Source organism: Rhinopithecus roxellana, chromosome 16 (assembly GCF_007565055.1).
Source record: "Rhinopithecus roxellana isolate Shanxi Qingling chromosome 16, ASM756505v1, whole genome shotgun sequence".
In the NCBI taxonomy this organism is placed as follows: domain Eukaryota; kingdom Metazoa; phylum Chordata; class Mammalia; order Primates; family Cercopithecidae; genus Rhinopithecus; species Rhinopithecus roxellana.
Genome location: NC_044564.1, coordinates 117,536,316 through 117,549,173, shown reverse-complemented (window position 1 = coordinate 117,549,173; position 12,858 = coordinate 117,536,316).

The following is a 12,858-nucleotide window of genomic DNA, read 5'->3' as shown; positions in this document are numbered from 1 at the left end:
TATTGCTGAGATTTATAGTCCTTGGTATTTGAGGTTACAAGACTTCCGTTCTCAGGAAGAAGCTCCATGCCATCACTTCTAATCAGCTCAGCACAATGTCTGATTTCCCCTCTGTAAGAGGGCACAATGTTCCATTAGAGTATTAATAGCCAGGCAGAATGGCCTCAATTGCAGTGCTTGGGGAAACATAAAAATTGGCTTTGGGGGTCCAAATTTTTAAAGAACTGTGCTCCTTCTTATAAAAATAAAGACAATGACTCAACAAAAATGACTAAGAAAAAAAATTCCTGACTTCTAATAGGTAGAGTACAGTACATAGAAAATGAATCTTTACAAAGTGTGGGCAAGATAGTCTTTCCTGGGCTTACTATGATAAAGAGAGAATTTACTCCAAGTTCAAAACACAAATAATGTATAGCGCAGTCTGTGAACAATTAATTTATTTAATATTTACTAAATGCTATGATTTAATTGGCAAGCAGATGAGTACAAGATAGCCGGGTGTATATCTTCCATAACCATTATTTCATTCATTTATTCATCTATCCATCCATCCATGTCTTCATTTATCCATCCACTATCCACCATTTGCTCAAACAATTATTGCATGCTGTTTGCCAATCATTATATTATGATGTTGAAATATTCAAATATTCCATCTTCAGATAATTTACAATCCCCTCAAGAAAGATGTCTAATGTTCCTCCATTGTCCATAGAATTTAGAAAATTCCAAGACCTTTTGCCCTGTACTCCTAGCCTACATTTTCAGCCTCATTTCTCAACCCTTTTATAATAGATAAGCTAATCTGTGTATCTTTGCACTTTGTTTCCTCAAACGAAAATGTCCTTCCTTCTTACCCAAAAGCATGGAGTTTATCAAAACTCCATGCTTTCTTCCAGCGCTGTCAAACACCTCCCTGCTTCATAAAGCCTATTCTAACTCCTCAGTCAGGTCAAATAATTCCCTTTTTTGAATGACCAAAACGGTACTTAACACTACTGAGTGCAATTACTCTTTGCTCTGTCTCACAGAATTTTTCTTAATGTGTCTTTTCATCTCATGGATCTTGAGCTCTGGTGATTAAAAAATAGGCAAGCCTCAATCATCTGTATAACCTTTGTAATGCCTCATCAATATTAAGAGCTCAGAAATTTCAGTGAATTGAAAGAAGGGAATCCTTTAGTAAGGTAGGATTGTCTCCTGGGCAAGGATTAGCTCTTTTGGTCAAACTTCTGCCCTAATTCTGATCTCTGTTGGCAAAAACCACAGAAGTGACAATAGTATTGTTATTAGCCATTTATCGAGAACTTATTCCTGCTAATTACTGATCTAGTTATTTTATATTATTTATTTTACATATCCTTAATGCCACATTGCTGAGGTAGTTATGGTCACCCCAATTTTAAAGATTAGTGGCTGGACACAGTGGCTCACGCCTGTAATCTCAGCACTTTGGGAGACCGAGGCAGGTGGATCACTTGAGGTCAGGAGTTTGAGATCAGCCTGGTCAACATGGTGAAATCCCATCTCTACTAAACACACACACACACAAAATTAACCAGGAGTGGTGGTGGACCTCTGTAATCCCAGTTACTCAGGAGGTTGAGGCAGGAGAATTGCTTGAACCCAGGAGACGGAGGTTGCAGTGAGCTGCCACTGCCATGGCACTCTAGCCTGGGTAACAAGAGGGAAACTCCATCTCAAAAAAAAAAAAAAAAAAAAAAAAGTAATGTCTGCTGCCTAAAGCAATCCCTAAATTTCCTAAGGTCATACTGATGTGAGTCCAGAGATCTCAGATACAATGTTCCAGTGCCTATGCTCTTGACCATTAGGAAATATCTCTTGCCCACCCTCTCCCTTGTGGTTAAATTTCACAGACTGTAACCTCCACCTAGAGGTGCATCCTCTCCTATGAGATCTGGTTCCCGAGGTCATCCTGGTTCTGGAAAAGTACATGGGGAAGAGGGAACTTGCTCTTACTTCCCTGCAAGGATCTCTAGGATCACAACAGTTTGGCCTCAGGAAATCCATGGATTGCTTTAGGCAGCAGACACTAATCTCTAAAATGAAGGTGGCCACAACTTCCTCAACTAGGTGACATTAACGATATGTGAAGTGAAATATATATAGATATATATGTATATAATTTATTTATATACATATATATAATAATTAGACCAGCTCTCTGCAAAGCCACAGGGAAACATAAAAATCAAGACAACTAAATTAACAGTTCATATATTTGTTGATTCAGGCAAATGCTGTCTATGAATGAAAAAACATCCACATTACTTAGAAGCCTCAAGGTGGGAGAAAAAGACATAGCTACATTAAAACTGGCTTCTAATGCAATAAGACATCCAAAAAAAAAAAAAAAATCAGTTTCTTCTATCCTTTTACCATGTACTCCCTTCCCAACCCTATAATTTTTGGCTTTCAGAGTTATCTTACATGTTTATTAATCAGTGCAGTCTACCTGCCCCGATTCACTAGGGTCTACTACCAAGGCCTTTGATAAAGCATCGTCTCTCACCTCTGCATTGAGGATTTGGTACAAAGTTGTCCACACAGTCATCTTCTTTGGATGTCTTCTTTGTACCAGGCCCAGATCTACACTTACTTATTGTGGTATTCATCCCCCCAGTCCTATGTGGTAATTCATCACCTTCCTGCAAATGGAGGAGAGTATGCCTTCTTTCATTTGGGGAAGTTGGAGAGCAGGGCTGCTTGTTTGGGTCCCTTAGTGATACAGGGCTTAGTTAGACATCTTTTCCCACCCTCCCCATCCTTTTTCTCCCCATGCCCCTATATTGTTCTGAGCTTCTTCTTTTTTTTTTTTTTTTTTTTTTTTTTTTTTTTTTTTTTTTTTGAGACGGAGTCTGGCTCTGTCGCCCGGGCTGGAGTGCAGTGGCCGGATCTCAGCTCACTGCAAGCTCCGCCTCCCGGGTTTATGCCATTCTCCTGCCTCAGCCTCCCGTGTAGCTGGGACTACAGGCGCCCGCCACCTCGCCCGGCTAGTTTTTTTTTGTATTTTTTTTAGTAGAGACGGGGTTTCACCGTGTTAGCCAGGATGGTCTCGATCTGCTGACCTCGGGATCCGCCCGTCTCGGCCTTCCAAAGTGCTGGGATTACAGGCTTGAGCCACCGCGCCCGGCCTGATCTGAGCTTCTTTATGAGCCTTCCATCCAGTTGTGGCTCTGAAGTTCTAAGAAGACTTTGTTTAGGTGAGATCAGAAAATGGAGGGAGAAATCTGCCTCTCCACCCTCCCTCCTCTGCTCATCTTTCCAGAATGACTCTTGCCTGCTGTGCCTCTTCCAATATGTTACAAGCATGTATGGTCTGTCTGGTTTCTCCCTAAATTAATGCAGCGCCCCTCTTTCTAAAAGTCTTCTTTATATAATGTAATATATGATTCTTTCTCAGCCAACCCATGGTCTAATCCTTCTTTCTAATCCAGTTTTTATCTCTGTTCTCTGTGCATCCCTTCCATAAAGTCTGATGAAATTTGTTTGTATATTTTCCTTTATTTCCGAGTGCTGCCTGTTTTAAATAGGTTCCTCAGTTCTAAATTTATTCGATGATGCAAACAGGTACTTGAGACAAATGATGTGGCCTAACAATATATGCTAGAGACCTTGACTCAGTCATCAGGATTCTCACCATTTACAAAACACTTTCACAATCAACATTTCATTAGATCCTCATAGAACACCTATAGGGTGAAACACAGCATATATCATTTCCTCATTTTAAAGATTAACAATATGTAGTTTAAAATATTAATTGAGCAGATGCAAATACTAATGTTGGTACTAGGAATTGAAGATGGAGATATGAGTATGCCATAGCTGCTTCTTAGAAACTGACAGGCTCATGAGGGGAGCGTGATTAATACCATTTCCTCTTTTCTTCCACATCTGCCTCTTTCTTTCTCTTCTTTCCTTCTTTTTCCTTCCCTTTCATTCTCCCTAATAAGATTTGTGGAATACTCACCATATGTTCAGCTTATGCTACATATTAAGGAAAGATGAGGGAAGGTAAGATTTACGAATCTTACACTTATGCATAGTTAGGCATTTTTATATGTGCTCTTTTAACCTTTAAAAGAACCTTGGTGAGGAGACATTATGTCATGGTGTTTACTCCCCTTTATATAAATTAGGCATGGCTTAAATGGCTTGCTCAAGATTATACACTTGGGGGCTGGTGTCAGCAATCCAATCCAAATCTGCCTCTAAGGCCCAGATTCTCTCCACCTTAAAATGCAGACCAAGCACATAATCATACCCTAGTACAGCAGGAACAATGGGACAATGGAAGCGAATATAGGGTTCTGTAGGAGACTGGGAGCAACAAAGCTGGATGGCGGAGATAATTTATAGAGCCAGAAATTAGCCCCAGAAAAGGCAATAACTCACCCAAGAACATACAGCTATTTTGTGTGTGTTAAAGACAGGATTAGTGTTCATGTCTTCTAGGTCAAGTCCAAACTAGGTGGCAGATCACTGGACTGCTCACTATTCACCATTTTAATGTTAATTTAATTTTATTTATTGTTATTTTTTTTTAGAGATGGGTTTTTACCATGTTGCCTAGACTGGTCTTGAACTCCTGAGCTCAAGTGATCCACCCCCCTCGGCCTCCTACAGTGCTGGGATTACAGGCATGAGCACTGACCCCAGCCTCTACCATTTTAATTTTATAAGCTATACTTTTAGGTCTTGTTTTTATGTAGCCCCAAGTTATACCATTATCCCCTCCTGGAAGACACAGTAGATCCTAGAAATTGGGGTCAAATCCTAAATTTTATTTTAATATTACATGTTTATTTTTCTGCATGAGCACATGTAGGGAGATGCATTTCCCTAGATGACTTGAATATGCTCTGAATCAGTGCAGGGGAAGTGCAGAGTCATTTGGCTCAGATTCTGTCAAATAAAAAAAAAAAAAAGAAGAAGAGAGTGAGACTGTGGGAGACAGAGAGAGTAGGTAGCTTTCCGTCCAGTTGTGGCTCTGAAGTTCTAAGAAGAAGTTGTTTGGGTGAGATCAGCCACAGTGATCAGAAAATGGAGGGAGAATTCTGCTCCCCCACTCTCCCTCCTCTACTCATCTGTCCGGAACAACTCTTGCCTTCTGTGCCTCTTCCCATATGTTACAAGCATGTTTGGTCTAACTGATTTCTCTCTAAATTAATGCAGGGCTCCTCTTTTTAAAAGTCTTCCTTATATAATGTAGAACCTGGCAGGCTCAAAGAAAAATTAGCTACCCACATCCTCACAGATGAATAAAAATCTGGGCCTTGTTTACTCTTTCTGCAAACAAGCATCAATTAGAAAAAGTCAAAAAGGGTTGTGCTTTGCCTTCTAACTTGAGAACGTCTATGAGGAATCTACAAGTTCTTCTTGGGAGTGTGGCTAAGAGTAGAGATGTTGTGGCAAGGCCACACTGATGTCTACGAGCCTGTCTGGACCATTTTTTTTTCAAGAATAGGAGGAAATTTTATGTTACTGATTGTTTTGGTTTTGTTTCAAAGAAAAAAACACTTGGGCCGGGCGCGGTGGCTCAAGCCTGTAATCCCAGCACTTTGGGAGGCCGAGACGGGTGGATCACGAGGTCAGGAGATGGAGACCATCCTGGCTAACACGGTGAAACCCCGTCTCTACTAAAAAAAAAATACAAAAACTAGCTGGGCGAGGTGGCGGGCGCCTGTAGTCCCAGCTACTAGGGAGGCTGAGGCAGGAGAATGGCGTAAACCCGGGAGGCGGAGCTTGCAGTGAGCTGAGATCTGGCTACTGCACTCCAGTCCGGGCGACAGAGCGAGACTCCGCCTCAAAAAAAAAAAAAAAAAAAAAAAAAGAAAAAAAACACTTGAAGAAACTGCTTGATATGTTGGTGATGTTAGTGAGTCTTCTCTTTGTCAAACTGGAAGATACCACGTTTTAAGTTGTGCTAGAATGATGAAAAACATGAAAGTGAAGTCAGGAAATCTAGGCTCTGTACCGAAGTACAGAGTCTGTTTAGCCACTGTCCCTGTCTGTCATTAGAAAAGGATTTCATTAGGTCAGATCAGAGGTGGTTTATGCCTGATCTGTGTGTGCCACTGATACCTCCTATGTTCATGGCAGAAATCCTCAATCTATGGAGACCCTCTCTCATGCATTGCAGGTATAGCTTCAGGATTCTTCATAACATTTTCCACTAGAGAGTAGTTGTCTGCTAAAATCTATTATTCATCTCCATAATAGATCATCACTTACATCTTTTCTAATTTTTTTTAAAAAATCTGTTGCCAGGGAAGAAGTAGTTACCCTCATTCTACCAACACACTTTCCTTTGTCCCAGCCCCACCCGACAAGTAGAAATGTATTTTGGTTGCGTCTTTTTCAAGTATGTATGAACTTATCCACAAGCAACTTTCAACAACGTTATAAAAGTTGGAATTAGTGCAGATAAAAAAATCAAATGTTTGGTTACTGAGCTAAAAACAATTTGATGTGTTGCATGTGATCCATCTGAATCCAAATACTCAGTTGGCAAACTCACAAGAGACAAGCATTCTTTCTTCTATTGTTTCTGATCCAGCCATCCAAATGAGCAAGGAACAAATCCTAAACATGATGCAGCCTTCTTCAGCTTTGTGGATTACTATACATTTTGGCACTAAGATGAATTAAGATTCAGGAGGTGGCAGATAAAAAGATTTTTCTAAATAAGCTTACATTTCACATACTCAGATGGGATAGAATTAAATGCAGTGACCTGGAGATGGAGAAGAATTGTGTGCAGACAAGCCAAGAGCATTGAGTCAGAGAAGGTGGTGGGTTCCGATCTACACTCTCCTCCTATCTTGCGAGATTTTGGATCTTTCTCTTCCCTTCTTCACATGTGCAGCCCTAATTGGTGCTAAGCACCCAGTCCCGTCCCTGTTCTGATTCCATAAATCTGCTTCTCAGTTTCAGAAGGGTGTATAGGTAATCCCGGTGTTTCCCAGAGCTACTCCTGGTTGCATTTTTACATCTTCAATCACTTGAAATCAGGGAAGGGAGGAAATGTATCAAACATCATCCTTCTTTTCCCATTTAATATTCTAGGAAATTAACTTTTCATTGTGTGCTCAGTGACTCTCAATTGTATGAGCAGGAGTCTTCAGAATTTTTAACTTTTATTATAATAATACATATTGGGGTACTTTTGTTGATAAACTTGCAGTGAGGTTTGCCTGCTTTGGGTTTCCTCACTTTACTCTTTCCTGCTAAGTCTCACTATCCAGAATATCCTCTTTCTATTCTTTACAGAATTTTTTAAAAATTTTATTTATTTATTTATTTATTTTCGAGACAGAGTCTCACTCTGTCGCCCAGGCTGGAGTGCAGTGACCCAATCTTGGCTCACCGCAACCTCGCGGGTTCAAGCGGTTCTCCTGCCTCAGCCTCCCGAGTAGCTGGGATTACAGGTACCTGCCATCATGCCCTGCTAACTTTTTTATTTTTAGTAGAGATGGGTTTTTGCCATGTTGGCCAGGCTGGTCTCAAACACCTGATCTCAAGTGATCTGCCTGTCTCGGCCTCCTAAAGTGCTGGGATTACAGGCATGAATCACTATGCCTGGCTATTCTTTAGAGAATTTTGATCTCTATCCTATGCATTCTTTAAGGCTCAGCATTTTATTTTCTCTATGAAGCCATTCTAAGCCATCACAGTCAACTTTTTTATCATTTGCTATACACTTGATGATTAAAAATCTTGTTGTCTTTATAGTTATTTCACCCTTTTATCATTTGCACATTTGTGCATTTGTTGCCCACTTTCCAAAGGATTTGAGGAGACACACGTATAATTTAAAATTGTTTCCTGTTAAATTTTAAGCAATGTGGTAGATATGCTTATGTGAATATTTTTTTACACATAATCTTTAAAACCACACCTAGAGATGTTATTATCATGATTTTGAGTTAAATAACTTAAAGTAGAATTGATTAAAGTTATACAACTAGCAACAGACAGAAATGACCTTGAAATTTAGTATTGTGTGACTCCAAAATGCATGCTTCCAGCCGGGCGCATGGCTCACATCTGCAATCGCAGCACTTTGGGAGTTCGAGGCGGGTGGATCAGTTGAGGACGGGAGTTTGAGACCAGCCTGGACAACATGTGAAACCCTGTGTCTACTAAAAATACAAAAATTAGCTGCGCATGGTGGTAAGGCCTGTAATCCCAGCTACTCAGCAGGCTGAGGTGGGAAAATTGCTTGAACCTGGGGAGTGGATGTTGCAGTGAGCCAAGAAGATCTTGTCGCTGCACTCTAGCAATGGGGACAGAGGGAGACTGTCTCAAAAACAAACAAACAAACAAAAACATGTTTCTTCATTTTGGGGTAATTAGCAGAATCTGAGAATGAACTGTATATTACATAATAAACAAATACTACATGGCTGAACTTGACAGTATAACTAGTAATGTAAGAGAATATCCTTTTTCTTAGTATGTACACCCTGATTATTCACAGGTAAAGGGCCATGATGTGAGCAGTTAACTATCAATCAGGAGAAAAAAGTGTGTGTGTGTGTAAATGTGTGTGAGTGTGTACTATAGACATACTGAGATACAGAAACACACACAGAAACAGATACACAGACAGAGAGACAAAAAGAGAGGCAGATGTGGCAAAATATTAATGATTGGAGAATCAGGATGAAAGTATATGGGAAATCTTCATATTATTCTTGAAACTTTTTCTGTAGGTTTGAAATCATTTTGAAATAAAATGAAAAACAACAAAAGGGAACAAAACAAAAGCAAAATGCATGCTGCTTTTACTACCACGTTCTTTATTCTCCTTTTGCCACAAATCCTTTCATCAGTAGGGGAGAAAAGACATATATTAAGAGCTAGAAAAGAAGCAAGGAGTTAGTAAAGGAAAGACAAAAGCATATTTTTAAAAATCTTGGTTGAGTAAGGTTTCAACAATTGAGTGCCAAAATTAGCACTGAGCTTCCTGTAACCCTAGGCAAGGAGAGAAACATAATGGGTATCTATCTTTTGGCATCTAGTAGAAGAAAGTATAGACAGATACACATGTTATCCTGGATTTCACTTGTGAGATGAATTTGTCACAAAGGATACTGAGAAATACATTGGAAGATGTTCTCAGCAGCACTTTAACCAAGAGTCCAAAAGATATTCTGCAAATATCTGTTTTTTGTATATAGCCTTAGTCTGAATGAACACTGAAAAATTAGTGCTAAATCATAATTCCATAAAGACAATCTTTAGGGACCTCAAAGAATATGGTCCATGGATACCACTCTTTGCTGATCTGGCTTCACCTAGGGATAAAACTGTGGAGAATTTTAAGGTTTGAATAGTCAGCATGTTTTTAATCCAGTATTTACTTGAGATGGTAATGCTTTTGTTTTGTTTTTACATATAATGAGATGCGTACTGTTTCTTAATGTTTAGTATGAGAAAATTTGCTAATTGCTTTATAGTTATATAAATATATGGTTATTTTGCAAAAGATTATGAGATTCATTGAGCTATACTTGTAAATAGCAAGGAGTCACATGAAAAACAATATAGCATGGAAATTTATGGCTTTGGGGTCCCTGGGGGTAGGGAGTGGTCAGTGAAGTCTTCCCAGAGGAGATGACATTTGAGCTGATGACTATTAAATAATTCAAAAAAAAAGAAAGAAAGAAAAGAAACAACCACCAAGAGTAGTAAGTTTTACTCTGGAGGTGGGCTCAAGGAACAAAGGTAGCTCAAAAGATGAAGTGACAAACTCTGAGTCACACTCAAGGTGACATTTGAAATAAATATTAAAGGACTAGTTTTCCCAGGAAGCAAGGGAGAGAGGTATTCTGAGGAGAGGAAACTGCGTCTCCAATGACACAGAAGCATGAAACATGAAAAGCGAATGCACACTAGGTAATTTTAAGTTGCTTTTGTGTGGCCTGAGCCTGCCCATGTAGGAAAGTGGTCAAAAAACAAGCTAGAAGTCAACAGAGGCAGATAATGAAGGACCGCATATAAAATTCCAAGGACTTTGAGTTTTGTTCTGGGAAGCATGAGGCCTGTATTTTAGTTAAGCACTACTTTGTGACTGATTGGGAAGAGTGATTTGAGAAGTGTGAGGCTGGAATCAAGGAAGCATAGTGAAAAGGCTGCTGTGATCATCCAGCAAAGAGATGAAGAACTAGCACTGAGGAGCTAGTGAAAGTGAGATGGAGTAAGAGGAGAAGGTGGGATTGAAAGATATTTAGGTAACAAAATCAACTGATTTTGGTAACTGTGTGACAACTCTGCAAGTGCTAAGAACTATGGGAGGAAGAAATACATCTCTCCTGGGGTCAAAATATCACAATTTACAAAGTGCCTGACTCATGATAGGAGTCCAAATGACCCATTGTTAAATAAATAAACATTTCTAGCTTGAATGACTGAGAAAATAGCGATGTCGCAGCCAGATATTCAACTAATGACACAGAATTGAAGACACTAGCTGATATGCATAGGGTTTCTCTAGGATTAGAATATGTTTCTCTAATTATCATAATGATGGAACATTTACTGAGCACTTACAGTGTACTAGGCACTTGATCAAGCACTGTACATATGGTATTGCAATTAGCAGTTATGAGTTATGACCATAATAGTCTTAGAGGAATTCTTCTATGGGGAATGAATGATTGCTATAATCGCCATTTTAGAAACAAAGAAACTCAGACTCCGAAAGATTGGAAAATCAACCAGTGTCACAAAGTTAGTGAGTAGCAGAGCCAGGTTTTGGACACAGATCAGTGTGATTCAAAGCCTATATTCTTTTTAAAATTTTTTTATTTTACTTTACCTTCTGGGATACATGTGCAGAACATGTAGGTTTGTTACATAGGTATACATATAGCATGGTGGTTTGCTGCAGCTATCAACCTGTCATCTGGGTATTAAGCCCCGCATGCATTAGATATTTGTCCTAATTCGAAGCCTATATTCTTAACCAGGATGCATGGAGATTGAGAGAGCGCAAATTGCTCAAGGTCACATAGTGAGCAAGAGTTTCACAGGGGCTGGAGCCATCTCTTTCTCTTATGCCACGTATTTTGTCTGAGCAGGCTGGTTAAATTCTGATGATGTCTTACTATAGGACCCAGACTATAGATACGTACCAGCTGTTATAGAGAACATGCAAAACGGCACTATTTACTGGGTAGACATCAGTAAGTCCTCTACTTCCTTTTAGTCTCCAGCCAACAAACAGCTTACTGCAGTGACTTTACTACTGAAGATGGAAAGCTGTTAAAAGAAGAAACTGGGCTTACATAGGGAGTACCAGAACACAAGAAGTGATATTTTCTTATTATAATCTGGGGACAAAGGACTTAGGAGCTCTAAATTATATTAGTAAACAAGAATGTTCGCAGAATATTGGCATTTTTTACGCGCCTGGCAAACTACTGAGATAATAAAAATGCATGTTGGAGTTCATAAACTTTCATAATTGCACATGGACACCAAGTTTCTATCTCAATGGAGAAGAAGATTGTTTGAGAGCTATGGCTTGAGAGATTCTGGGAAAATCTTCTTTCAAGTATCTGCCATTGTCAAGCAACACAGAGGTGCACTGATAAAGGAAATTTAAGGATTATAACACTTTAGGGGTGACATTATCTAGGATCTAGTTTTACCTATGACTGTCCTTCCTGCCTCCTCTTGAGGGCTTCAGTTTTAAACTCCTTTTTAGGGGAGTCCCATTATTTGCTGGGTAGTGCTACCTGGCAGAACCAAGTTTCTTCATGGTCAGGGTCTGTTAAACAGTAACTTTAGTTCTGTCCTAACAGCATCCCCTTGTTCCATAAAAATGATACCTTATATATTGGAGGACAGCTCTTTATTCCACTATCTTTCTTTATCTTTATCAAAGCCTTTCTCTACAAGGTTTTGGAATGAAGAGCTGTAGTCACCAATATGATAAGAATGCAGATAAAACCAGTCTTTATTTATTGACCACATCAGACAAAGTTCTAGGTGGCTTTTATGGCTGGTATTTTATTTAATCCTAACTAGGACACAGAAACAGAAGTGATAATTATTTCTATATTATAGATGAGGGTAGTAGATCTCAGCCAGGTGTTAACATTTTACCTGGTTACTCAATGAGTTAATGATGGTTCTAGAATTTGAATTCAAATGGGTCTCATTCCAGAGATTAAGCTTTTTCTGATACACCAAGCAGTCTCTCAAGTTTTACCTTCTTGGGCTTTTTAAAAAGATGTTCATGGCCGGGCGTGGTGGCTCACGCCTGTAATCCCAGCACTTTGGGAGGCTGAGACGGGCAGATCACGAGGTCAGGAGATCAAGACCATCCTGGCTAACACGGTGAAACCCCGTCTCTACTAAAAAAATACAAAAAACTAGCCGGGCGAGGTGGCAGGCGCCTGTAGTCCCAGCTACTCGGGAGGCTGAGGCAGAAGAATGGCATAAACCCGGGAGGCGGAGCTTGCAGTGAGCTGAGATCTGGCCACTGCACTCCAGCCTGGGCCACAGAGCGAGACTCCGTCTCAAAAACAAAAAAACAAAAAAACAAACAAAAAAAAGATGTTCATTTCTTCCTTCACACACATCGCTTCTAAATAGTTATATATATAGAAAAGGAAGTTTGGTTATGGAGAAATGTGTTTCTATCATGCTTATTTTGAGTCATTTTCTAGGAAAACTCGTAATTAGATGAAAAACTAATGAGTAAACTTTTAAGAACATTATTTTGTGATGAAGTTAAAAAACATAAAAATAATATGGCCAGGTCGGGTTAAAACTATCCCCTTTAGTTCTTTGTGAATGGGAGTAGGAGTAGAGCTT